Genomic DNA, 25,357 nt, shown 5'->3' on the forward strand with positions numbered 1-25,357 from the left:
ATATATTAGTTATGTTAGTTCGATATTATTACTTCGAAAGAGTTATATTGCGCATTTGTGCATAAACTTAAAATTTTCTAGACGATTCTAAGTCTTTTAACTAACGCCAATAATACGCAAATGGTAAGATAACGCCAATCTTCACCCAAGCTCTTAATAGAATTAAAACAAATACCAGATAATTAAAAATAATTGTATCTATTAAAAATTATTGCACTGCAGTCTAAGAAAACGATTAACTTACTGTCCAATTTGTACCAAACTTATTTCGAAAGTGGATATCGTTGAATATCTATTGATCGAAGAGTGTTGACACTTAGCCGCGCTTTGAAAAAGAAGCGTCACTTTTTGACAAGCTCTAGCATTAGAATGGGAACTCTTTAGATATTATTTTTGCATAATATAATAATTGTATAGATATTTGTAATTGGATATAAAGTCAAAGATAACTTTCCTTTTAACGTTCATGAATTTAAAATCTTCCAATTCTTCAAGTTCATTCAAAGTTTTTAAAAAAAAAGGAAAGTGAGTGATTAGAATATATCATAGTTAATACTACTTGTTCCAAGCTCTCAAAAACAGTAGCCCATTTTCAAGACTTGCCAGACGTGAATGCGGAAAAACGAAATGTGATATGAAATATAAATAAAAAAGTTGCTTACGAAAAATGGCAAAATTAAGATGAGAAACAAAATTAGTAAACCCATGGTAGCCGAGAGAGAAACAGAAGAAGAAAAACCACAGTGAGAAGGGCAATGCATTTTCATGCCCTGTGTTTATTCTGTTTTTCATCTTTTTTCTGTCTCGGCTACTGTAGTTTTTCTAATTTTGTTTCTCACTTAACGTTTTATATTTCAAATCACTTTTGTTTCTTCTCTATCACGTTTGGCAAGTTTTAAAAATGGGTGCTTGTTTTTGAGCGCTTGAAGCGTGTCGACTGTTTTTTCCAATTTGTATATTTTTGAAGCGAATGAAGATTTTAATCCAGTAATGTCTTACAGCTTCAATTTCTTGGGATTATTTAATAGTTAATACCACTCGTATTTGGAATGTCTGGCAAAATCTTTTACTGTGATTATGAATATTATTAAGAAAACGCAGATTTGGAGATATACAAAAGGTATCTTCATTCTCTTGAGGATAATGTGTTAAATCAGTTAAGAGTGATGGCGATCTGCTATTGATACAAATGTTAAAATACATGCAATATGGTGTTAAAATAAATTTTTTGAAAAAAATAATGACTGGGTGTATCTAACTAAGGGTAAACCTCTTTGAAGTCCTCGTTTAACTGATACCTCCTATAACTGAAAGCCTCCACTCGGTTTCTTATAGGTTTTCTGACCAGACCACTATGAAAGTAAACCAGTTTACGAAAGAACCATTCAATAGAAAATCTAATAAAAAATAAGACAGTGGTAGCAAATATATGGTACAAATATATAGTGGTGCAAAAACATTGAAGAACATAAGAATATTATTCAATAAAATTTTAGGTTACTTTGAATTTTCGATTTCCTAGAAATGTACTTTTAAATCGTTACTTTTTTTATTTAGTACTTGTACTTTTACTTGTACTTTTTACTCGTTACTTTTTAAAAGTAACGTTGCCATATATGGTGGGATATGAAATTTGATTTATGATTATTAATGATAAAACGATGAAAAAAAAAATTATTCGTTTGATTAAATGATCTTATAACAAAATACTATATTATTATTGCATACGTTCGCAATTATTTTTTATATACTTTTTTTATGAAGTTCGGTTTCCGTTAAAAGAAGATTAATCATCAAGTTTGATCAAAAAAATTTAAAATCGCTTCTCAGAGACAGTAATGTAATAGACAGTCAATGTAATAAAAAATTAGTTATCCAGCTAAACTATTTTAAATCTAACTAATACTTGATCAAAATTAATTTTATTACATCGTCTTTCGCTTTATTATTGGACTCAATCAATGCCTTCAATTGAACTCCATTAATTATCAACGCATCGAAAATTCTGAGTTCGAAACATTCTTCACAAAACATGCATGCATATTTTTTAAAACGCACATACTTTTCATAAAAGTATGTGTATTTATAAAATCGATTTGTATTTTAAATTGCAAAACCGTTTGTGCTATCGTCATTTTCAAATTAAATTTTCATGTTATGTAGTTCGAAACATACAGTATACATTTAACTAAAAGAAAATTTCGTGTCACTGTGTGTTCGATTCCAAGTAAAATATAACTGCATATGAAGTTGGCATCGATTTTATATTTAAGTATTGGACTTTTGATGGAATATACTGTCTAATGGTATAATTGCGTGTCTGTTTGGAGACGGAGAATATCGCCAATCCATTCTAACTTGGTTTACCATACTGATTCACATTCAATTAAAAGTTCTTTGTTTCGTCCATAAACTGTTACATTTGGCAACATTGAAATGTTTCTAAATATTTTGAGTAAGTAATACTATTTCAAACTAAAAGGAATTAATTATATTTTATTGCAATTTATTAGATTTTAAGTTTCAAAAATTTTCTTTTTGATTTAAAAAACACAGACATAGAAATTAATTAACTACATATAATTTTCTTTTGCCACCTTTAAATATGATTTCAAAACTATAGTGTTCTTTATTCGTTTGCGTTATAATCTTCTATGCATTGCTATCAGCACGTTAACTACAGCAAATGTTATAAAAGAATAGCAATTTTTTTTATTGTTTACAATAAAACTGGACGCACATAATAATTGAAACTTTAGTATGGTTTGAACTAGCACGTATTAAATATTATGCACGGTGCGTAGCGTTTTCAAAACGTGCTTGGTTTCGATTTTCGTTTCTTGAAAGCCCTTAAAATTGCTTTTTTAATGGCGTGTTTTTAAAAAATGCTTAATTTTCCCTTTTCGAAAATGTGATTTTTTTCTTTAGCATGTCGATTTTCGCTGCGTATTATGCAAAAGCGTTGTTTTCACATTGTTTTATTCAACGTTTTTACAATCCATTTCGGCGTACCGTCGGTCCGTAACGTATAATAGCGCCAAACGTGTTAAATATTTGTTAACATATTTGTTGAATTGAAAGATATTTTCAGTTTCAGGCTTCATTTTCCATCCTCTGAAATCGAACTGAAAAATCTCTCGATTTTTTTATGGTGGCTGAAATAATCAAGAAAAGAGTTTTTTTTTATCATGATCATGTAAAGTCTTTGAAAATTATTTTCCATTTTGTTAATGTATATAGTGCTTAAAATTATTTTTGAGTGCTTAAAAAGTTCTTTAAAGGTGTTTATTCTTCGTTGAGAGATTTGGCTACGCACCTTGTTTTATCTGTTAAGATTAGATAAAAATTAGTGTTTCTTTTACATGTAGATGCATAATTACTAGAATCTCAGCTTCTAAGAAATTTTTAAGTTTTGAAAATGTTTTAGAGCGTTTTAAATTTATCAATCTAAACAAATTCAGAAACTATTTTTGTAGCGGTTAAAGATTCAGTTAGAAAAGTAAAGATGTTTGAAATAAACTAAATGCATGATAGATCAATCAATGCTTCTTTAAATCAGATAGAAACCTATTAGAATTTCAAAATATTATTTTTATAAATATTTCAAAATATTATTTAAAAAATTGGAAATTTAGTTTACGTTTAAAGTAGGAAAATTATTATCATATAAACTACTGAACTTATAAAACTACTAAAAATCACATGAAAGTAGGAAAGATAGCTCTCATTTTAAGTATCAAAAATCATATAACAGTTGAAAAGATAATTTTCATTTAAAATTGAAAAGATTGCATCAGAAGTTGGAAAGATGACTCTTTACCAGACAATTTTCATTTAAAATTTGAAAGATCACATCAGAAGTTGAAAAGATAATTCTTTACCAGACAATTTTCATTTAAAATTGAAAGGACATCAGAAGTTGGAAAGATAATTCTTTACCAGACATCATGAAGTGCTCAATTAGATTTTTTAATCAGACAAGAGAAAATCAGAAAATCTGTTGAATTTTCATTGAACTTTTTACATGTCTTAAGTTTATTATAGAGTAAAAAAATAATTGTTTACTTCAATATTTTTTTAAAAGTTATGGTTACCGTTTATTTATATATTTATTTACTCTAAGGAGGACTGTAAATTATTTAAAAATTTCCATTAAAATGTCTTTAGTTAACGTTGTTCAAAATTCACTCTCATGTAAACAATTAAAAAAAAAACGCAATTTGAAAGAGAAATACTGATTGAATAAGAATTCTATTCATGTGACGTTATCAAGAAATATTGATTAAAATGTAAACTAAAGATAAAAAAATAAAAAGATAAGAGATAAGAAAGAAAGATAAAAAGATAATTGTAAGAAAGATAATTCTCATTTTAAGTATCAAAAATCACGTAACAATTGAAAAGATAATTTTCATTTAAAATTGTAATTATCACACAGAAGTTGAAAAGATAATTCTTTACCAGACAATTTTCATTTAAAATCGAAAAGATCACGTCAGAAGTTGAAAAGATAATTCTTTACCAGACAATTTTCATTTAAAATTGAAAAGATCACATCAGAATTTGGTAAGATGTTTCTTTACCAGACATCATGAAGTGCTGAATTAGGTTTTTTATTCAGACAAGAGAAAAACCAGAAAATCTGTTGAATTTTCATTCTACTTTTTACACATCTTAAGTTTATTATAGAGTAAAAATAATTGTTTACTACAATATTTTTTTCAAAGTTATGGTTATCGCTAATTTATATATTTATTTACTCTAAGGAGGACTGTAAATTATTTAAAAATTGCCATTAAAATGCCTTCAGTTAAACGTTGTTTAAAATTCACTCTCGTGTAAACAATTAAAAAAAACAAAAAAACAATTTGAAATAATTTGTAAGAGAAATACTGATTGAACAAGAATTTTATTTATGTGACTTTATCAAGAACATATTGATTAAAATGTAAACGTGGTGTTTTTTCAAAAAGAAATTTTTAAATTTATTTTTTTACAAATGATTTTATTTTCTGTCTTGTATTTCCATAAAGTTTCGAATAAATTATCTCCTTATTATTGCGTGTGTTTTATAATAAACTTGTAGCCTAAAACGCAAGTTCGTAATTATCGGACTTTCACAACTAAATCGGCAAAAAAAATCGATAGTGGCATTAGTTTTATAGATTTTTTTCGTATTTAACTGTGGACATGAATTTCCAACAATTGGTATTATTTTTTACGGCTGTTGTTATTTTTAATGAATTCAAATTTTGCATTTGTTACTTTAACAAGCAACTGATAATGGTCTGAATTCCGCATACATATCTCTGTATCTTATCCTTTATACGATATGAAAAATCTGCAACAAGTTAGATAAAAGCTTTGTTTCTAATCAGGAATTACAGAAAAATTGGCAGCTGTGCAAGTTATCTTTCTTGAATTTTTTTTTGATAGAATAACTTAGAATTTGCCTTAAGAAGAACTTGACAGAAGATAAAAGAAAACTTAGTAGCATTTTTTTAAACTTTCTTTATAACTGTTTTACAGCCATTAATAAATATTTTTTTGTTGGTGTCATACCGGGCAAAGAAAGGGCAAAGAAAGACTCAAAAGTATAAAAAAAAAAAAACTGGTAAGAAAATCATCTGATTACAGTTTTTATTCGCAATTATAAAAATATTATAATATACCCTTAGGGTTGCGTTTTTACCCGAGAGAGAGTAAACAGTGATGTATAGCGCAGGGCTGCCAACTTTCCACGCTTTTTGTAAAAATTTATACAAGTGGTAGGTAAGTTAATGTTTTACTGTATTATTATTTAGTCATTTAAACTTATTTTTCACACCATTATCAGACGTGCCAACTTTTAATCCCTTCCATTATCATTTATCCCAGTGGTATTAAAATGGAATTAAAACTTCAATTTTAAGCAAACAAATAAGTTGTATTTGAAAAAAATTAAGTTGACAACCATGATAGTAACGCATATTAATATATAAGCCTAATTTTTGTAAGAATAGTGGTGATCAAAATCATTTAAAAATTAAATTTATAAAAGAAAAAATAGTATATATTTGCTACCACTTTAAATATAAAAATAATAACTCCCGCAAAATGCGGGAGAGTTGGCAGCATTATATATAGTTGATTTAAAAGTTTATATGCAACGCCGACTTTATCGCAATATATCCACAAATTAAATGCAGATTTCTTTGACCAGGCTGTAAAACGCAATACAGTGAACTTCAACCAGATATTCTAGAAAAAAAGTTACAAAATTCAGACCAATAGCCTCTCACTTTACACCGGACGCCTTATATCACAATCATCAAAATAAATAATAGCCTCAACAAATGTCTTAATCACAGATCCACCTACCTTCAGATTCAACAACCTCCCTTCCTTTCCACCACATATTCTTCAATTTAGATGAAAGAGCAGATATCTATTGATGGATAGGTACTCAGAAAAACTTGATTAGTTAGACTGGGACAGCACATGTCCCTTTCCGCTGCGAAAGGGTTAAAACAAACTGCTTTGTTTTATTTTCATAATTTTTTATTTATTCAAGCAAAGTGCTTGAATCCCCTTCCTAGCTATTACACTGCCTGTTGACCACAAAGAACTCTCGCAATACTAAATAATTCACGATGGACGGGATAGGAGCCGCCCTGCGGCCCAGGTGCCCAGCTAGCATAACTAAAGAAGAAGAAGATTTTGAAAATAGAATTTGGGTTTATGTGCACATTTGGTTCACTTGTTAAATAGTCTGCGCAGACTACTTATAAGGCTTTCTTATAAGAATTCAGACTCTTATAAGGCTTTCGTATAAGAATTCAGACTACTTATAAGGCGTGTGGAGGCTTTCTGATGTAGAATGTTTGAGGTCGTCTCTGATTGTTTGATTTCTTACCCAATGGGAAATGTTTCTAATGAATCTTAGGATTTCATTTTGAATATCAATTTTGCAGAGGTGCCAACTTGCCCCGTTTAAAAAAATTATTTTCTGGTGATAAGTTATTTTTAGTTTAGTGTTTTTGATTTTAAATAATTTTTCCATCTCTGCATATCAAAAAATCGCGCTATCATATGAAGTGTAACTTTATTGCAATTATCTCGTGGTGACACATTTAAAAAGTAGATGTAATTATCCTTATTCTAAAAGTTTTACTATTTAATTCGCTGTTAGAACTTTTACAAAAAACGAAGCAGTTGGCATCCCAGATTTTGTTGAAGATTCTTGGTGCAAAGCCTCGGGCTGGAGAAGCATAAGACTTGGACGAATTCCTTGAATACATATCAATCTCTTTAGATGTAGAGACATTTATGAATATTTACCAATCAAAGGTCTGAGAACCCATACTGTGCCCCATGGTTTTGTAAATAACATCATTATCATGGTCTTTTCAAGTAAGTCTGCTAACATATTCGATTCACCGCTCAGCGTCATATTTTCAGGGCTACCAACTTTCTACACTTTTTGTAAAAAATTATTAAATTTATTTATTCTACGTTTATGTTTTAATGTATTATTTTTTTTATTCATTTAAACTTATTTTTCTCACCATTACGATTACATGATTTAAAATTTCGTATGCAGTGCCACTTTGTTCCAGCACATCGTGGTGAAGTTTTTAAAATGTTGACTTTGGTTTTTAAATGTCTACTACCCTATTAAACAATTTACCAAAAATGTAGTAGTTGCCAAGCAAGTATTTATAGGACAGGTTTTTTTTCTTCAAAAATACATATTTTGGTTAAAGTTTTGTCAAATAGAATTAAAAGATTTTCTTCCACCATAATGTATTGATAATTTAGGTTTATGAGACGGATATAGGTCTACCAACTACTACGCTTTTTGTAAAATATTTCATAGAGTAGTAGACTATTAAAAATTAAATCTTTCAGAATTTTTTGCAATTTTGTTTACATCTTAAAAAGCTCAAAACGAGAGTGCTGGATGGAACAAAGTGGCGTTTCATAATAACGTTCGAATCATTTACATAAAGTGATATGGAAAAAAACTTAACATAAAATTTACAAAACAAAGAATCATGCATCAGGGCAAGGCTGCCAACTTTCTATACTTTTTGTAAAAATGTATTCTAGTGGTAGCTATGTTTAGGTTTCAATGTATTATTTTTTATTCATTTAAACTTATTTTTGACACCACTACATACAAATGAATTAAACGTTCATATGCAACGACACTTTGTTCTAGCTATTGTGTGGTGAGGCTCTTAAAATGTTGGCAGAGTTACGAATAATTCTTGAAGCTTTGGGTTTAAAATGGCTACCACTCTATGAAATATTTTGCAAAAAGTGTAGTGGTTAGCAGGCTTGTTAAGAGTATGAACTTGGCTACCTCTGGAAAAAGTTTTACTAAAAAGCGTTAGATGTTAACAGCCCTGCGTGCTGTTGATGTGACTTAATAAATTTATTTAAATTATTTATGCGTAGTGGTAGCTAAAATCATAGTAAATCAACTGTGCTAAACAAAGATTCAAATATTAACGTATACATATATGCAGATGATTAAAGAGCAAAAACAAAATACTCATGTCCAGGTCCTGTTTATATTTTTTCAATACTCATAGTTAAGACTATTTTTGACTACCTAACTGACTTAAACTTAATTTTTGACTTTTTATTTTGACTACTAAACAATTATGTTATTTTCTGATAATATGTGGTACCAGAAAACAACAAAATTGTTTAGATCGATTCTGAACAATTCAAAATGAAATATTTGTCACTTGCACAATACATATAATTCCTTTAGTAGGTAATATATATGTTAATATCAACTACAACTTTTGTTGAGCCCCTCACGTGATGATTGTTTTGTTTCCTTTATTTATTATTTATCGTGCATAAATAGCCGCCCATTGTAAATAAAATACTCGGAAACGCGATTCAGTCGTGAATGTCACAAAAAAAACTTATTACAGCCGGAATATGGCATGCTTTGCTTTCTAAAGCGTTGTTGAAGTGATTGTTACAAAAAAATGTGCGTAGTGTTGGAAAATAAACATTAAATAGTTTTTCCTTGTTTTTACTTCTTTTGAAACTCATTCATGCTTTCAGATATATAGTTATTACTTGTATCTATCTATCTATCTATCTATCTATCTATATCTATCTATCTATCTATCTATCTATCTATNAGATATATATACATACAAATCGACTCTTGAAAATTTCAAAATTCTGTCTAAAGCTAAAATATGAAAATATTACTTAAATAAAACCTTTATTCCCTTCGAAAGTATTCAAAATGGAAATAGCGGTTCACAAACATGTCGACTGTTATTTCCATTTTGTATATTTTTTAAGGGAATGAAGATTTTATTTAAGTAATATCTTACCGCTTTAGTTTCTTGGCATTATTTATTCAATATGAAAATAGTTTTTTTAAAATGAAAAACCTATAACTTTCTGATATGCGTTTTTCAGGTTTTTTTTCTAATATAGGTTAGGAGAGTTTTAAGTGTTTAAATTTAAGCTATTGTTGTAATATTTGCAACTATTATTATTATTAACTATTATTAGTCTAATTTTGGTTCTTCCATTTCATCCAGTTTCATTAATTAGGTTCAGTCTTTTCTGTTTCTCCTGTTTCTTTCTGTGTCCCGGAAGAAAAAAGTTGTTTTTGGCAACGAAATGCTAATTTTGGTCTAAATCGAAATAATTTGCGCTTAAACTATATGTTGATATTGATTTCTTTAGTAAATGTTCTTATTTAGCTGAATCCTTTTTTAATTGACGTTTTTTTATGGTGACTGCTCACTTGCCTGAAATTTTAGTTTTAAATTCTTTATTTTCAACGCGAAAAAATAAATGTCATCGGCTTTTTTTTAACGATCTATGCATTAGTAGTGTTTCATCTAACAAGGTTTTGTAAATCCTGTAAATTGATCATATGAAGCAATATCATTCGTAAACTCCTCATTTTAATGACAAAATTATCAAAGGTTTAAATTGCATATTTATTTAATTCAACTTTCTTCCGATCGTATTGGTTTAAATTATTAATTTAGTTATTGCCTTATCCAGTTATCCGCATTTGCAGCTATCCGTACTTTTCTAAAAAAGAAAAAAACAGTTTTTGTCCATAAGGCATGATAAGATTGTGACATACCTGCCCACTCTTACTCTTTAACACGTTGAATGCCATGGGGGTCACCGTTGACCGGCACTGAGTCTGTCCGTAGCGCCACGGGCGAAGCCAAGATTATTAGAAACACATAATTCGAGTAAATTTTTAATGCTTTTAATTTTTTGTATAAATATCGCAACTAAAATGGTTTGAAGAAATTAATGCAATATAGAACACACAAAAATAGTTTCATATATTTACACAGAGATGCCAACTTGCTCCGAACAGCGAATAAATTTTTTTAAGTGGTAGTTTATCAATTGTGATTCTTGGTTTAATACTACCACTATTTCTAAGCAATTTGTAGGCTTATATAATTCACCACTATTAACAGATATGCCAACTGCTCCAGACGCGCCATAATAATTTAAAAAGCGGTATACAACTAAAGATTGCAAATATTTGAGTAATTTAACATACTTCTTAAACTGCATTGCATGACTTAGCTGTAGCAAAGTTTCGAATTACATAAGCCTACGAATTATTTAAAAAGAGTGGCGGATAAAAACCTTATTAAACTAAGAATTTATTAAACCAAGTATCACTCATTTATAAACTACCACTCGAAAATATTTATTTGCTGTCCGGAGCAAGTTGGCATCTCTGGATATGCCATATTACACCTTTTAAAAAAATTAGCTACATCTGTCTAATATTATGCAAATTCTCACGTCAAAATATGCTAAAATCTGCTGATTTTCGGTTAAATATTTTTAAAGTTTTAAAAAACTTTACAAGGTTTACAAAGATTTGTATTACATAAGCTTTTGATTTATTCCGAAGTAGTGGTGAGTAAAAACCCTATAACTCGAATTTACTGAACCAAAAATCATACATTTATCTTAAAATATTACAACTCGAAAATTGTTATCCGCTGTTCGGAGCAAGTTCGCATCTCTGCATATAACTACAAGGATGCCATCTGCTCCGATTTTTGCAAAAGTTTTAATAAATTGGTGGCTAATCAAATAGTAAAACTTGTAAAATAAAGACAATTACGCCCCTCTTTGAAAGTGTCCCCATGAGATGAATGCAATAAGATTGCATTTCATATGATACTTAAAATTTCTGATGCGTAGTGGTGAAACAGTTATTAAAGCTGTAAAAACCTAAACTGAAAATAATTTAAACTTCGTTACCACTAGAAAATATGTATTTATACAGTGGAACAATTTGGCAACTCTGTAACTATCATATATTTCTCTTCATTTTCAAGTTGTTCCAATGTAGTAGCGATCAAAATCATCTAAAAATTAAATAGAAAAAGCACAAATGTTGCACTTTAAATATGAAAATAGCACTTATGATTTAAAAAAAAAAATCTCTTACGCAAAATCTTAAGAAGGTGGTTACTATGTATGTTATAGCAGCAGTTCTTAGGTTCCGTGAAAGGGTAAAAAGGAATCCAAGAGTAAGGACTTGTTTTTACCACAACATAATGAATTACAAATATTTAAAATTATTAACGAAATGCCAGTTTGTGCGATTGCAACTTGAAGAAATTCTGATAGAAACAAGGAAAGAATATAATTTTCCACGTGTTCCCTAAAGTAAATGAACTACTATGTAAAGAATAGCTTTAACGTTGAAAACGAAATGACCCATTTAATATTAAATATGCACGAATATACAGTAAGCATTTCTTGAAAGAAGATTATGAAGACGATATGAGAAATCGTTTGCTTGGTTTGCCGATTAGAATGATTTTAAAATTTTTCTACCTCTACCAAGTGCACTTTTATCTAAGGGAGGATTAATTGTTCCGTCAGCAGCATGGATGGAAGTGTGTCAGGAATTTGAGAACATTTTTCAAAGTGTGCATGGGACATCTTACAGAAAATCAAAAAGTGACATCAACGAATTTATAAATAAATTAGAGGGACGATATCTCACAGTGAATAAAACATCAATACGCTTATTTTATCTTTCAGAACGTTTATAAGAATTCGCCATCTAAATTGAAACCGCCCAGTTACTTCAAGAGGAAAGGCAGAGATAAAAGTTAAAAAATGGAAGTCAAAGAAAATAAAAACTTAAATGAAAAGTATCAATTAATAGTTAAAATTCTCCGAATTTCCTAACGTAGTTTTTAATGTAGTTAATCTAAATATTTATGATTTTTTAAATTATATTCTTTTAAATTTAAACGTCTATAAACAATTGTAAAATTTCTATTATTATGAACCTAAATTATTATTTTGTTACAGTAATTAGCGTTTAAGTTTGTTGTTTCCTAATGATTAAGTATAAACAAATTGCCATTAACAGCATAATTTAAAATCAGGATTCTAAATTTAATCCAACTTTGCAAATTATTGTTATCGAACAATATGTAGCTAAAAAAGTGTCGATATATGCATTAAACTTTTTTTATAGTAAAATAATAATAAAAATAAAAGTTAATAAAAATAAAAGTTAATAAAATTAAAAGTTAATATAAATAAAAGTTAATAAAATAAAAGTTAAAACTGAAAATTTTAAAATAAAGTATTTATAGCGTCATTTACGACAACTAGTAAAATATTTTTATTTGTTTAAAATGGTATTTAATTTAATATTTTGGCCAAGAAAATTTTTTTAAACTATGTTTTTCAAAGGAAATAATGTGTTAATTGTATAAAGTTTGAAAGCTAAGATCAATAAAAAGCTAATATTTCTACTGAGAGAATGATGCAAGGTTTTTATAATATCTTTGTTGCAATCTCAGAGATCTGTGTGCGGCGTGACGTCATGAGGAGGGAAATCGTAGCTTCAGTTCTAAGAGAGGAATGAACTAGCCCTTCTTTTTTCTCTTTAGCCCCGAGTCTTTTATGGGTTTATATGCTCACAATAGTTATTATATACTTTTTTTAAAATTGTTTTTACATATTTTCTTTTACATTGTTTTTATATTCTTCATTATTTACAAAATCGGGGTACTACTGAAAGAAGTTTCATCATTTAGGGTTCCATACCCAATTATGGTATTAATGAATTTTTTACTTCTCCCAAGAAATAAGCTGTAAAAAAATGATTTTACTGCCCTTTTTTTTAAAAAATATTTTAAGTGTGTTTACGTGCAACAAATATTTCCTTGAAGGTAAGTCGGAAGTCATGGTAAGTCAGCAGTCACGGTAAGTCAGTAGTCACGAGAAATATGATCTTCAATCTATATGAGATGTTTTTGTATTTTGAGAGTGGCTTATTGTAAGTTGGAGTAAGTGTGAGTGAGTGAAGTTTTGTAGCAGTATGCCGACCACTGGGGTAAGTGAGCATTGTCATTAAATATAATTCCTTTTTATTTTACACTTCTCCTAAAAACTCTTAATAATGATTACTGAACTTGCTCCACTTTGAAAAAACAAATTTTCTATTGGTAACGAAATTTAGGTTATTTTTAGTTTAGTATTTGACAATTTATATAATCCCCCCCCCCCACCTACATATCAAAAATTTAAAGAATCATATGGAATGCTACTTTATTGCAGTTGCCTCGTGGTGATTCGCTTAAAAATGGTCATAATTATTCTTACTCTACAATTTTTATTATTTAATTTGCTACCAATTTATTAAAACTTTTACAGTAAGCGGAGCATTTGGCATGCTTGTAATTATCTTTAGTAATGTCTGCCTTCCAACAATTACCTTTTTGGCGAAATGTTTTATATAGTTGTAGACATTTAAAAATCAAAGCTTCTAGAATTTTTAGTAATTTTGCAGGCTTGCCAACTTCGGAAAAATTTCCCCTAGTTGTTCATGTTTTTAACACGCTGAGTGACGCACAAATTTTACATGGCTTGCCCGTTTAGCCAACGCCTTCTACTACTGAAAGCCTCCACACGGTTTTTTATAGGTAGTCCGATCAGACCCCTATGATGGTAAACCATTTTACGAAAGAGCCCTTTAATAGAAAATCTAGTAGAAATAAAAAAATTGGTTGCAAATATATGTTTAAAAATTTGCTTAATTTATGAATATGATTGATTTGTCTTATTTACTTGTCTACCACTACAGATTCCATTCTCAAATATATATGACAAATTTCTCTCAGACACTTTTAAACTACAACTTGTGATTAAGCGCACAACCGGTTCACTTTTTAAATAGTCTGCGCAAACTACTTGTAAAAAAAACGTGTGGAGGCTTTTTGATGTAGGAGGTGTTGGTTTAGCCACACGGTAAATAACTACATTTGCAAATATTAGACAGATTTTGCTAGTTTTCAAAAAGTTTAGCATAATATATTATTGAAAAAAGTGGTGAATTATATAAGCCTGCGAATTGTTTAGAAATAATGGTGGGTAAAAATCTAGTAAATTGAATTTATTAAATTAAGAATCACACTGAATTAATTACCACTTGAAAATATTTATTCGCTGTCCGAAGCAAGTTGGCATCTCTGTGTATGTAAATTAAACTATTTTTGTGTGTTCTATATGCCATTAATTTCTTCAAACCATTTTAATAACGATAATAATATAAAACAATTAAAAATTTACTCGAATTATGTGTTTCTAATAATCTTGGCTTCGTCGGTCACCGTTGACCCCCGTGGCGCTACAAACAAACTCAGTGCCGGTCACCGGTGACCCCCATGGCTTTCAACGTGTAAATGTATTATTCTTTATTTGATAAATTTGATTTAAAATTATTTTTTAAACCAATACATGTAAATAAATCGAAATATTTTATTAAAACTCACTTTGTTTCAAACCTCTTGGGTGAGTTAAAAATGTTATCAAAATTACAAAAATTTCTGAATGATTTAGTTTTTAATTGTTTGTCACTCAGTAAAATATTTTGCAAAAAGCATAGTTGTTGGCAACCTTGATTTTGCAACATTTTGAAAACCTCACCACGAGAGACTTAGAACAAAGTAACGTTGCATATGAACTTTTAAATTATTTATATGTAGTGGTGTAGAAAATAAGTTTAAATGAATAAAAAATCCTACATTAAAATATACACTTATCTACCACTAGAATAAATTTTTAAAAAAGCGGAGAAAGTTGGCTGACCTGGTAATGTAACTTGTTCAAAATTTGTGTAATCAAGGGTCAAACCAGGAGTGAAAGCAAGATGGAACAGAGGAAACTCAGGTAGTAAAGCAATTTCAGCTACAGCAAAAAAAATTTTTTTTTGAGGGGGGGGGGGGTTGNGTCTTTTTTTTTTGGGGGGGGGGGGGGTTGGAGGCTGGTAAATCTATTTTTTTCTTCAAACTATTCAACAATACCTTTAATTTCTCGAAAAAGTAGTTTTATATAAAAGCTATATTTGAAAAAAAAATTCTCAGTAGTAAGAGATAATTTATTTTTCTCAAATAAATGCTAGAACTAAATGGGTCCTTCGTACTGGTTTTTACTCTTGTTCATCTTGATACATGTAGGCTTTCAGCCCTGGTTCGAACTCAGACTTTTAATTTATTAGGAAAAGAGAATAAATCGGGGATGAAAGTATAACACAAAAGGGAAAATAACTGGTAGTAAAATCATTTCGTTTCTAATTGAATTTTGTAAGGACTTAAATAAGATTTAATTATAAGCAATTCAGAACTATTTACTTTTCTTAGGGTAAAAAAAGTTCTAGACAGATTTTATTAATTTTACAAAAAATCTTTATAGTCATGAATGTTTTTATCTCTCTAAAAACAAACAATAATAAAATGATTTTCTTACCTGTTCTTTTAAATCATGTTTTCGTCTTGATATATAATGAAAACATTTTTAGTCGTAGAATAAACTGGTAGTAAAATAATTTCTTTTATAGCTACTTTTCTATCCATGATAACCAGGACTGATTAACAACAATTACATATTTATTTAAAACCTTTGCAGCCGCGATTATTTAAAAAAGTGTTAATGCTCTTATCCTGTTTTATCTTTTAATATGTTTTATTTTTCAATATGTTTTTATCTCTTAATAAAATTTATCTTCTAGCTTTTATTTTGTTTTCAAATTATTTCCTTTATAAAAGATTTTAAACTATTTTAAAAGTGATTCCATTTTCGCGTGTTTGTAGAAACGGTAGCTTGAACATGAAAAGGAAATACAAGGAAAATATTGTACGTTAAAAAGAACTTTAATACTGTCATGTGATTGAAATGGCGTGTTAGATGTTCTATTAAAATCACTTTCTGACGTGTGGGTAGTTTCTTAATAGAATGTCTGCAAAGAATCGTCTGCCAGAACACAAAAGGAACAAAACAAAAGTTCTACTATTACTTTATTTTATGATATTTTCTGTCGTGTGCTTTCCGACATATGATTGGTTTTAGTCAGTAATTTAAATTTCGTGCTATCATAGATGTCTTCGTTTTTGCAGCAACATTGTAAAAAACAAGCTTGCTTCTAAAGATTTTATAACCCTTTGACATATCATTAAGCACAAAAGTAATGTGTCTAGAAAATACTATTCCTTTCACGCCAAAATAATTAAAAAAAAAAACTGTAAATAATTACGAACTAAATTTTGCAAATATTTAACTATTTTTGCTTGCTTTTTAATAGGCATAGCATTGCATAACTACCATTAAGTGGTGAATTATTTAACCCTTCGAACGATTTAGAAATAGTGGTGCATAAAAATCTACTAAATTGAATTTATTACACCCAGAGTCACAATTGATGAACTACCACTTTAAATTATTTATTTGCTGTCCGGAGCAAGTTTGCATCTATGTGTCGCAGACGTCGGAGACACGTCAATTATTGTTTTGACACAAGAAACAAATGACGTCTTCGTCTGTCAGGTGTTAAGTGGCATAGAATTAAAAAAAAAACTGTGCTTTCAGCATATTTGGTAGTTTTGCCTAATTATAAAAGCTTTATCAAAAGAGAGCTGAGACAAGTTGCGTTTTATTAATACTTTTGATTTATTTACCTGTAGTGGTGTGGAAAATAACTTCAAATCAAATAAACAACAATCAAATCAAATCAAATTTACAAAATAATGAATCATTTCATTAAAACATTTTTTTTCAATACCCAGCCTATTGATAATACTGTCATTCACTTATCAGTAGGGCAGATTTGTTGGCCACTCTTACAGAGGTACCATATTAGGTGGGCTGACGTTGCTTCCACAGTAGGGACAGATAGTCTTAGAATGAATGAACATTAATGTTCTGTCCGGGATTCGAACCCAAGACCTTTATTATGTGAAATCCTGACCATAACACTGTCCGGTCGTCATACGTTTAAATATAAACTTAGTTACCATCTGAAGACATTTTCCCCAAAAGCGAAGAAAGTTGGCAATTTTAGGGATACCGTTTCTGCACAATTTTTATACAGAGATATAGCTTTGAAAAATGACATCTAGAAGAGGTAACAAATATATTAAAATATCAACGTTAGTCTCATTTTTATCACCTTTTTTTAAAACTATTATGCCTTGGAAAAATCTTGATATACATCATTAACACGTTAAATGCCACGCTAATTTTACATGACTTCCCCGTCTGGCTCTAAATAACTACGATACAAAATAAGTTTGCAAATTTGACAGATTTTGCTAGTTTTTTAAATGGTTTAGCATGCCATATCTCATCATCATCAATATTTATCTGGGCGCCTGGGGCTGTGCATGCCATATCTAAGAAAAGTGGTGAATTATATAAGCCTATGAATTGTTTAGAAATAATGGTGATAAAAATCTACTAAATTTAATTTATTAAACCAAGAATCACAATTAATAAACTACTGCTTGAAAATATTTATTCGCTGTTCAGGAGCAAGTTGGCATTTCTGTGTATATAAATAAAACTATTTTTGTGCGTTCTATATTGCATTAATTTCTTCAAACCATTTTAGTAACGATAATAATATAAAAATATTAAAAATTTACTCGAATTATGTGTTTCTAATAATCTTGGCTTCGTCGGTCACCGGTGACCCCCGTGGATTTACGAACAAACTCAGTGCCGGTCGCCATTGACCCCCATGGCATTCAACGGGTTAATATACTTTAGTGGGATATTTTTTTTTAAAAATCAATTTTCGGATAAAATATGAAAAAAAAAATCATTGTAAAAATTTATTCTTCTGGCACTTAAACTTATGATTTGTGTATTATTTGTTATTAATTTGAACGTATTTCCACTACATAAATATGATTTAAAAGCTCATATGCAACGCCACTTTGTTCAGCTCTATCGTAGAGAGGGTTTTAAAATGTTGGCAAAATAAAAGCAATTCCGAAAGCTTTGGTTTTTATATGTCTACCACTCCATAAAATAATTTGCACAAAGCGTAGTAGTTGACAGGCCTGTTTATGCAATTATTAGATACTACCTAATTCGTGTTTGAAGATCTTAAAATCTGAAAGTCTATTTTTTGATCTTAAAACCTATGCAATTTACTTCAATATTTTTCCTTAAATAATATTAATTTATTTTATCGTCATTTTTTTTAAAGATATTTTGGACAATAATGATGCGTATTTACTTACGATTTTAAAATAATACTAATTGGAAGAAAATCCAAGGAGTCTTTTTGTTCAAGATGTTTGGCAACGCTTATTGTTGCAAATAAATTTCAACACTTTAATGAATTACGCGCAAAAACTATTTTTTAAATCTTATTCTTCGATCAAAAAATAAAAAAGTTTCTATTGAAAAATCGTTGTTTGCGCAATATTTTTTACATCCTGTTTCAGTAATTACGTTTTAAGTCAATATTCACAATTTATGCTTCTGCAATTAATACTTTATTGTCTCAGCTTTAGAGTCGTTCGTAAAATCTTATTTCCATGTTACTAGTAAACAATTGTGTACGATTCAAGTGAAGTAAGTTTTTGGTGGGGAAAATTTTACTTCAAACTCTATCTTTCGAATCACGCCTATCTTATCTAATTTTAAGATAAAACGGAATCGTTCATTCTTTTCACCTTTGAGCCATGTTATGAATCGAATAGAGTAACAAAAAATGAGTGTATTGTTACGTTAAATGTACGTAACATTTGCTTCCCCGTTCGTCATTTGCTTTAGATGTTGAATATGTACTCTGTCAAAACCCGTATTTGATCATTAATTATCATCGTGTTTCATGATTTTATCATTAATTATTCATTTGTTGAAGGTAAGATTTGCTTAACTTATATCTTAGTTCGTAAGCAATGAGAAATGGAGAATAATTTTCCTATTTTGAATTGTTGATTTTATTTATAAGGAGAGTTTTTGAAAAGCTGAACTTTATTTATTATCTATTCAATTGTTACTACCACTATGACTTACATTTCAAATTATTCATATTTAATAGCGAAGCAATGACAGTAGTACGTTTTAAGAAATATGCTTGATAAATTGTTAATTTGAATGTGTTTAAATAAAATTATGAATTTAATTCGGCACTACGTTACTTCCTGACCCTTTAATAAAACGGTAAATAGCTACAAAGTTCGTAAATATTTCGACTAATTTTGCTTGCTTTTTAAAGGGTTTATCATGACTTAAGTACTATAAAGTGGTGAATTATATAAGCCTACGAATTAATCAGGAATAGTGTAGGATAAAAATCTACTAAATTGAATTTATTAAACCAAGAACCACAATTGATAAACTACCACTTTAAAATATATATTTGCTGTCTGGAGCAACTAGACAAGCGACCCTATACTCTCATTAACGATATTTATTTGTATAGTTTCTCTGTTTCTTCAGAGGATTTTATTTTTATATTAAACTTGATAGAAAAATTTGTTCTATGCTCATTTCATCCTCAACAAAATGTAATTATTAAGAAATGTTTTTAACCACCGTTATAAAATTTAAATAATTATATAGAAGAGTTTCGAAAAAATTTGAATTTGATTATGAGATAAATAACGCAAATATTCTGTTTAAAGCTGTCAAAGTGTTGGCAGCAGGACTTGAAATATTAAGATAAACCATATTTTTTTTCGAAGCAGGGCTAGTAACATTATTTAAGCCACATTTTTTTTTTTGTTGCATCAGGCTGTTTCTTGGAATATATTTCAGATGTTGCTCTACAAGTTCTCGGAATTTATACTGGATAGTAGCACAATACATAAACTTGCTAATTCCCCAACGGAGAAAGCGTGGAAAAGGCTCTCCTTACCAATTTAACACGTTCACGCCGGGAAAAGTGAAAATACTGGTACGGGAGAAGAGAAAATACTGGTAGAACTATTTCAATATTAGATAATATTCGGGAGGAGTTAATCTATTCTCAATAATGACAATTCACTGTACGAAAATTTCTAACGGCGAAGAAGCAATTCGATATAAAAATTGCATCCGTTAAAAACAATTGGTAGTTATGGATTTTTATTATTCCCGGAAAAAAACTAAAAAGTGAAATTTATTTGTTACCAGTTTTTACTCCGGTGCGCCGCCAAGATGAGAAAATCTAGCGTGACCCACCGGTGGGTCACCCCGGCGTGAACGTGTTAAAAATGTGACTTTAACCCTTTTCACTCCGAGTGCTTTTAAATTCTGTTTGATCTATCATCAGCACTATAGCATTTAAAGTAGTTTTAATACAATTTTAAAATTCTTAGAATAATATAGTTGCTAATTTTTAAGCTATAAAATTTCTTAATTTTAAAGCGGTGACTTGTTAATGGTGCCTCCGTGGGGACATAGGAGTGCAAAGGGTTATTATAAGATTCACGTTATTGTGTTAGTAGTCATTTATTATATTGCCTCAAGTCATCCTTAATTTTTCAGCCATTACCTCAAAAAGTGAAGATATTAAGAGCCTCATACTTTTTCTTTTCTTAAAAAAAAAATGCATGCTGTTTTTGCAGTTATTAAAAACAATTTACTTAGTCTTTTTCGTAAATTTATATAAAATAAAAAAAAAAAAAGCGTCGCTTACACACAAGCAGTGATCTAATTTTCTGATTGAAAAACTCTCCTCTCTCCAGTTAAATTGTTCCTTGATTCACAATGATTATTCTTTCTCGGAGAAATCAGTTGACGCACTTCGTGCTTTTGTATGTCATATCCAAAAACATTTCAGATTTCTTGTGAAATAATTTGCAAATGTTGGTGAACTGGAAAAGAAAGTTTTAAAACAAAGATTGCTTAAAAAAAATTTCAGAATCTCGTACTCATACTCATATGTGTTGGTTATCTTAGCATCAGTCCCGCTAGGGGCTCCAACTAATTCATCTGAGTGGAAATAAATAATAAATCGCCGAAGCGCAACTGAAAGGTGAAAGTTGGGGTTCAGTATCTTTTACTGAGAGAAAATTAAAATGAAGTAGTGAGATTGAACAAACAAGTTTGAGAGAGAGAGAAGAGGTTTTGTGGCAGACTGCCTCGCCTCCCTTCGAGGTATTACCCCGAGCTTCACAGGTGCACAGTAGCCACATAGCCCCAGGGAAAAGGGGAAATACATAATAAATGCGCAAAATTATTTACAAGTATTTACAGCTATTTACAAAATTTACGGGACAAAACTCCGTCGGATAGGAAAAAGGCGGTTGCCGGGCTATATTTTATGTTGTCTTTGATGAGCTCAAAATCAAAATTTTTAAAGTAATTGCACGTATGACAAGAGAGTGCATCTCTGAAGAAACTTGCACATAGTTCAGCTATGTGCTCATAGAATCTGGTACTTGGTTGTTTTATGCATCTGTTTAAATTATTTACATTTGTTAGTGGTGGTCAAATTTTCTTTTTAACTTTTAATTTGTATAAAAATCAACCGAGATGCCAACTAGCTCTGCTTTAATAAAAACTTTTTTCTAGTGGTAACGAAATTTTAATTATTTTTAGTTCAGTATTTTCCACTTATTTTCACCACTCACAGGGATGCCAACTGCTCCGCTTTCTGGAACAGTTTTAATAAAGTGGTAGCAAATTATATAGTGAAATTTGTTAGAGATTGACAGTTACGCCTACTTTTTAATATAGTAACCACTTGATTGATGCTTTAACGTTGCATTTCATATGATACTTATAACTTTTGATATTCAGTGCTGAAAAAATTACTTAAAAGGAAAAATACTAAACCAAAAGTAACTTGAATTTCGCTACCACTAGAAAATACTATTTTACAAAGCGGAGCAAGTTGGCATCTCTGCACTCATGGATGAAAGCCCTTATCTAGCAAGACGGAAAAGTGTCTTGCTAGACAAACGCAAAAACTGGTACGAAAGACGTTTCATTTTAGCATTTTTTTTTTTTTTTTTTTTTTTTTGTTGAGAAAAATAAAATATCTGTAACTATCAAGATTTTTTGTATAATTTTAGCCTACATATAAAACTGCTTATTTTTCAAGGATAAAGTAGATATTGTTGAATAGTTTTAAAAAGAATAAGTTAACTTCTCTCGAAAACTAGTTATAACTGAAATGGTTTTACTACCAGCCTTTCCTCCTTTCCGTCTCGCTTTCGCCCATTTTCACCCCTATCAGCACTACTCATCAAGAATTCAAAGTGTCATATGAAATGCAACTTTATTGCAGTTATCTCGTTTATTCAGTTTAATCAGTGACACCTTTAAAGTGTGGACGTAATTACCCTTATTCTACAAGTTCTACTCTTTAATTCGCTACCAATTTCTTAAAATTCGTAGTAAAAAATGGTGCAGTTGGCATTCCAGTATCAATGCATTCACTTTGCTACCACTAAGAAAAATATTCTCCGAAATCGGAGGTTTATGTGAATTTTTCTCCAGTGGTAAAAACTCGTGAAACTTAAATGAGCATCATTAACCGGTTAACGCCCAGCGTCATATATTTAGGACAGTTCCTTTTTTCAAAAACATTCATTGTGGTGGGAAACTTTTTTCAGCATTTTCATTTATCTGGTTGAATTACAAGATTCTCAGATACCACAATGATTTAGTTATTTCTGATTAGATCTAGAACTATAAGGTGCAAGTACTTTTTGATCTATCAAAGACTTTTTGAGTGCCCTAACAGTAGAAAAAACAATTAATTTCGATAATATATTACGCCACTTTAAACCACATAAAACCACTTTTTGTATCATTTCAATACAGAGATGCCAACTTGCTCCGGACAGCGAATAAATATTTTTAAGTGGTAGCTTATCAATTGTGATTCTTGGTTAAATAAATTCAATTTATTAGATTCTTATCTACCACAATTTCTAAATTATTAGTAGGTTTATATAATTCACCACTTTTTATAGCTACGTCACGCTATACCCTCTAAAAAGCAGACAAGATTAGTTAAGTATTTGCAAAATTTAGTCTGTAGTTATTTACCGTTTTATAAATTATTTTGGCGTGTCCGGAGCAGTTGGCATCTCTGTCAATATATAAATTCGGGACAAAACGGGTTAAGAAGAACTTCCACTTTTTAACTCATTGTTTAAATTTTTTTTAGCGTAGTGGCGTACAAAGTTATTTAAATGCAAGTCATTTAAATGTAAGGTTTTAAAATATGATTGCATTATTTTTAGTACCACTTGAAAAAATATTTTCTGAAACTACAGAACTTCAGTCTCTTTAATGACTTAGATAACAATAAATTCCATATCATCCCATTAGAAATTTAAAAAAATTTTTGCTGACATAATTTTTCACAATGAAGTATTAGTTTCCACTCTAATTCTCGAGAACATGAAAAAGCAACTCTCTCTCTCTCTCTCTCTTTTGTTGTTTTGTTTTTGTTTTTCTGAGCATAACTAAATGGCGACCATTTTTGCTCATACGCATGCAACGCCCAGCATTTCACTGCTAGCTTAACGATGAGTATATCGTTTTCCTTTATTATTTTAAATTTATGACCTTCTCTGTAATAGTTTGCTTATTTGGTCTAATTTAGTTCTATTAAGTATGTTTAAGAAGACTCAAGTACATTTTTTTATTTAGTTTCTGAAGTAAATTTCGATTTGATTTAAATATTTTAATTTATTCTCTGTTTTTCTAATTCTTAATTTATTTTTACGTTTGATATAATACATATTAATGTGCTTAACATTCAGCATTAATAGAAGAATAAATAAGGGTAAACGTTTTCTTTTAATTACTACATCGTGGGTTTATCGCTATAGATTCTGCACTACCCTGTTTTCTGTAGAGTATATCATATAAGGAAGTTAAATAAAAAGAAAATAATTGTAGTTAGATGAAATAGAAACACTAAATTGTTAACTATTCTTAGACGCAGCTTCAACTAAGCATTTTCTTGATTTTCCCGAACAGCAAATTTCGACTGAAAATTTCTGTCTATGAGGATGTTAGCCAGTGCGACCTGAAACAGTACATTCTAAGAGAAGCAAAATAATTTAGCTCTTTGTTGTTTAAAGTACAGTGGTTGCCAAACGCTTAAAAGCAATTAGTTTCACATTTCTAGCATTTTGAAACATACCTTGAATTAGTGTGGGCTATAGTTGTTGGTAATGGTTAATAAAAGTTCCAACTTGGGGAAAATTCGTTGCCGTTAAGCCACAGAAAGTTTTTTTTCTTAAATATTGCAGTTTAATTTGTTCAATTATCCACATCTGCAATCAAAACTGCATAAATTGCTGTACATTTCTCATTATATTTCTGATTGCACAACTTCTATATTAATTTTTTCCAAGGCATATTTATACAAAAACTGAAATTTTGTATACTAACACGTTGAACACCACCCTAATTTTACATGGCTTTCCCGTCTGACCAAACGGCAAATAACGACAAACTAAATTTGTAAAATTGACAGATTTTGCTTGTTTTTTTACAGGTTTAGCGAGATGCATCTGAAAAAAATGATGAATTATATAAGTCTACGAATTGTTTAGAAATAGTGGTAGATAAAAATCTACTAAATTGAATTTATTGAACCAAGAATTACAATTAATAAACTACCACTTGAGAATATTTATTCGCTGTAAGGAGCAAGTTGGCATCTCCTTTGTATATAAATAAAACTATTTTTGCTTGTTTTATATTACATTAATTTCTTCAAACCATTCTAGTAACGATAATAATATAAGAATATTAAAAATTTATTTGAATTATGTGTTTCTAATAATCTTGGCTTCACCGGTGACCCCCATGGCATTCAACGCGTTAAAAGTTGCATTGAACCAGAATGTGTTTTTTAAAAATATCTGTACACGATTGTACACAGTGCGCTGGTTCATCAAATACTATTATTTCAACAAACAATATTTTATTTTAACAATTGTAAATAACCAAATTCATTGCACTATTACAATGGAAGCCACGACTGGCTCAAACAAGAGTTCAAGAGAAACTGAGCAGTTCACAACAATTGCTACAGATGGCGCTTCGCCTAAGACCGAACAAC

General features: G+C 29.7%; 1 protein-coding gene across 6 annotated transcripts in view; it reads left to right on the forward strand.

Annotated features, from left to right (window-relative positions):
• Positions 1–25,357, forward strand: part of LOC107457213 (alpha-(1,3)-fucosyltransferase C) — a 76,370-nt gene that overhangs the window by 37,949 nt on the left and 13,064 nt on the right. The window contains exon 1 of one of the 6 annotated variants that reach the window (XM_016075319.3): positions 13,273–13,384. The exons of 4 other annotated variants lie outside the window; for them this stretch is intronic. The gene's annotated coding sequence lies outside the window, so the exon portion shown is untranslated. Of the gene's footprint in view, positions 1–13,272; positions 13,385–18,998; positions 19,199–25,357 lie in introns of those variants that run through there. One more of the 6 variants, XM_016075315.3, reaches the window with a different exon arrangement.

The sequence above is a fragment of the Parasteatoda tepidariorum genome, chromosome 6, assembly GCF_043381705.1.
Source record: "Parasteatoda tepidariorum isolate YZ-2023 chromosome 6, CAS_Ptep_4.0, whole genome shotgun sequence".
NCBI classification, from domain to species: domain Eukaryota; kingdom Metazoa; phylum Arthropoda; class Arachnida; order Araneae; family Theridiidae; genus Parasteatoda; species Parasteatoda tepidariorum.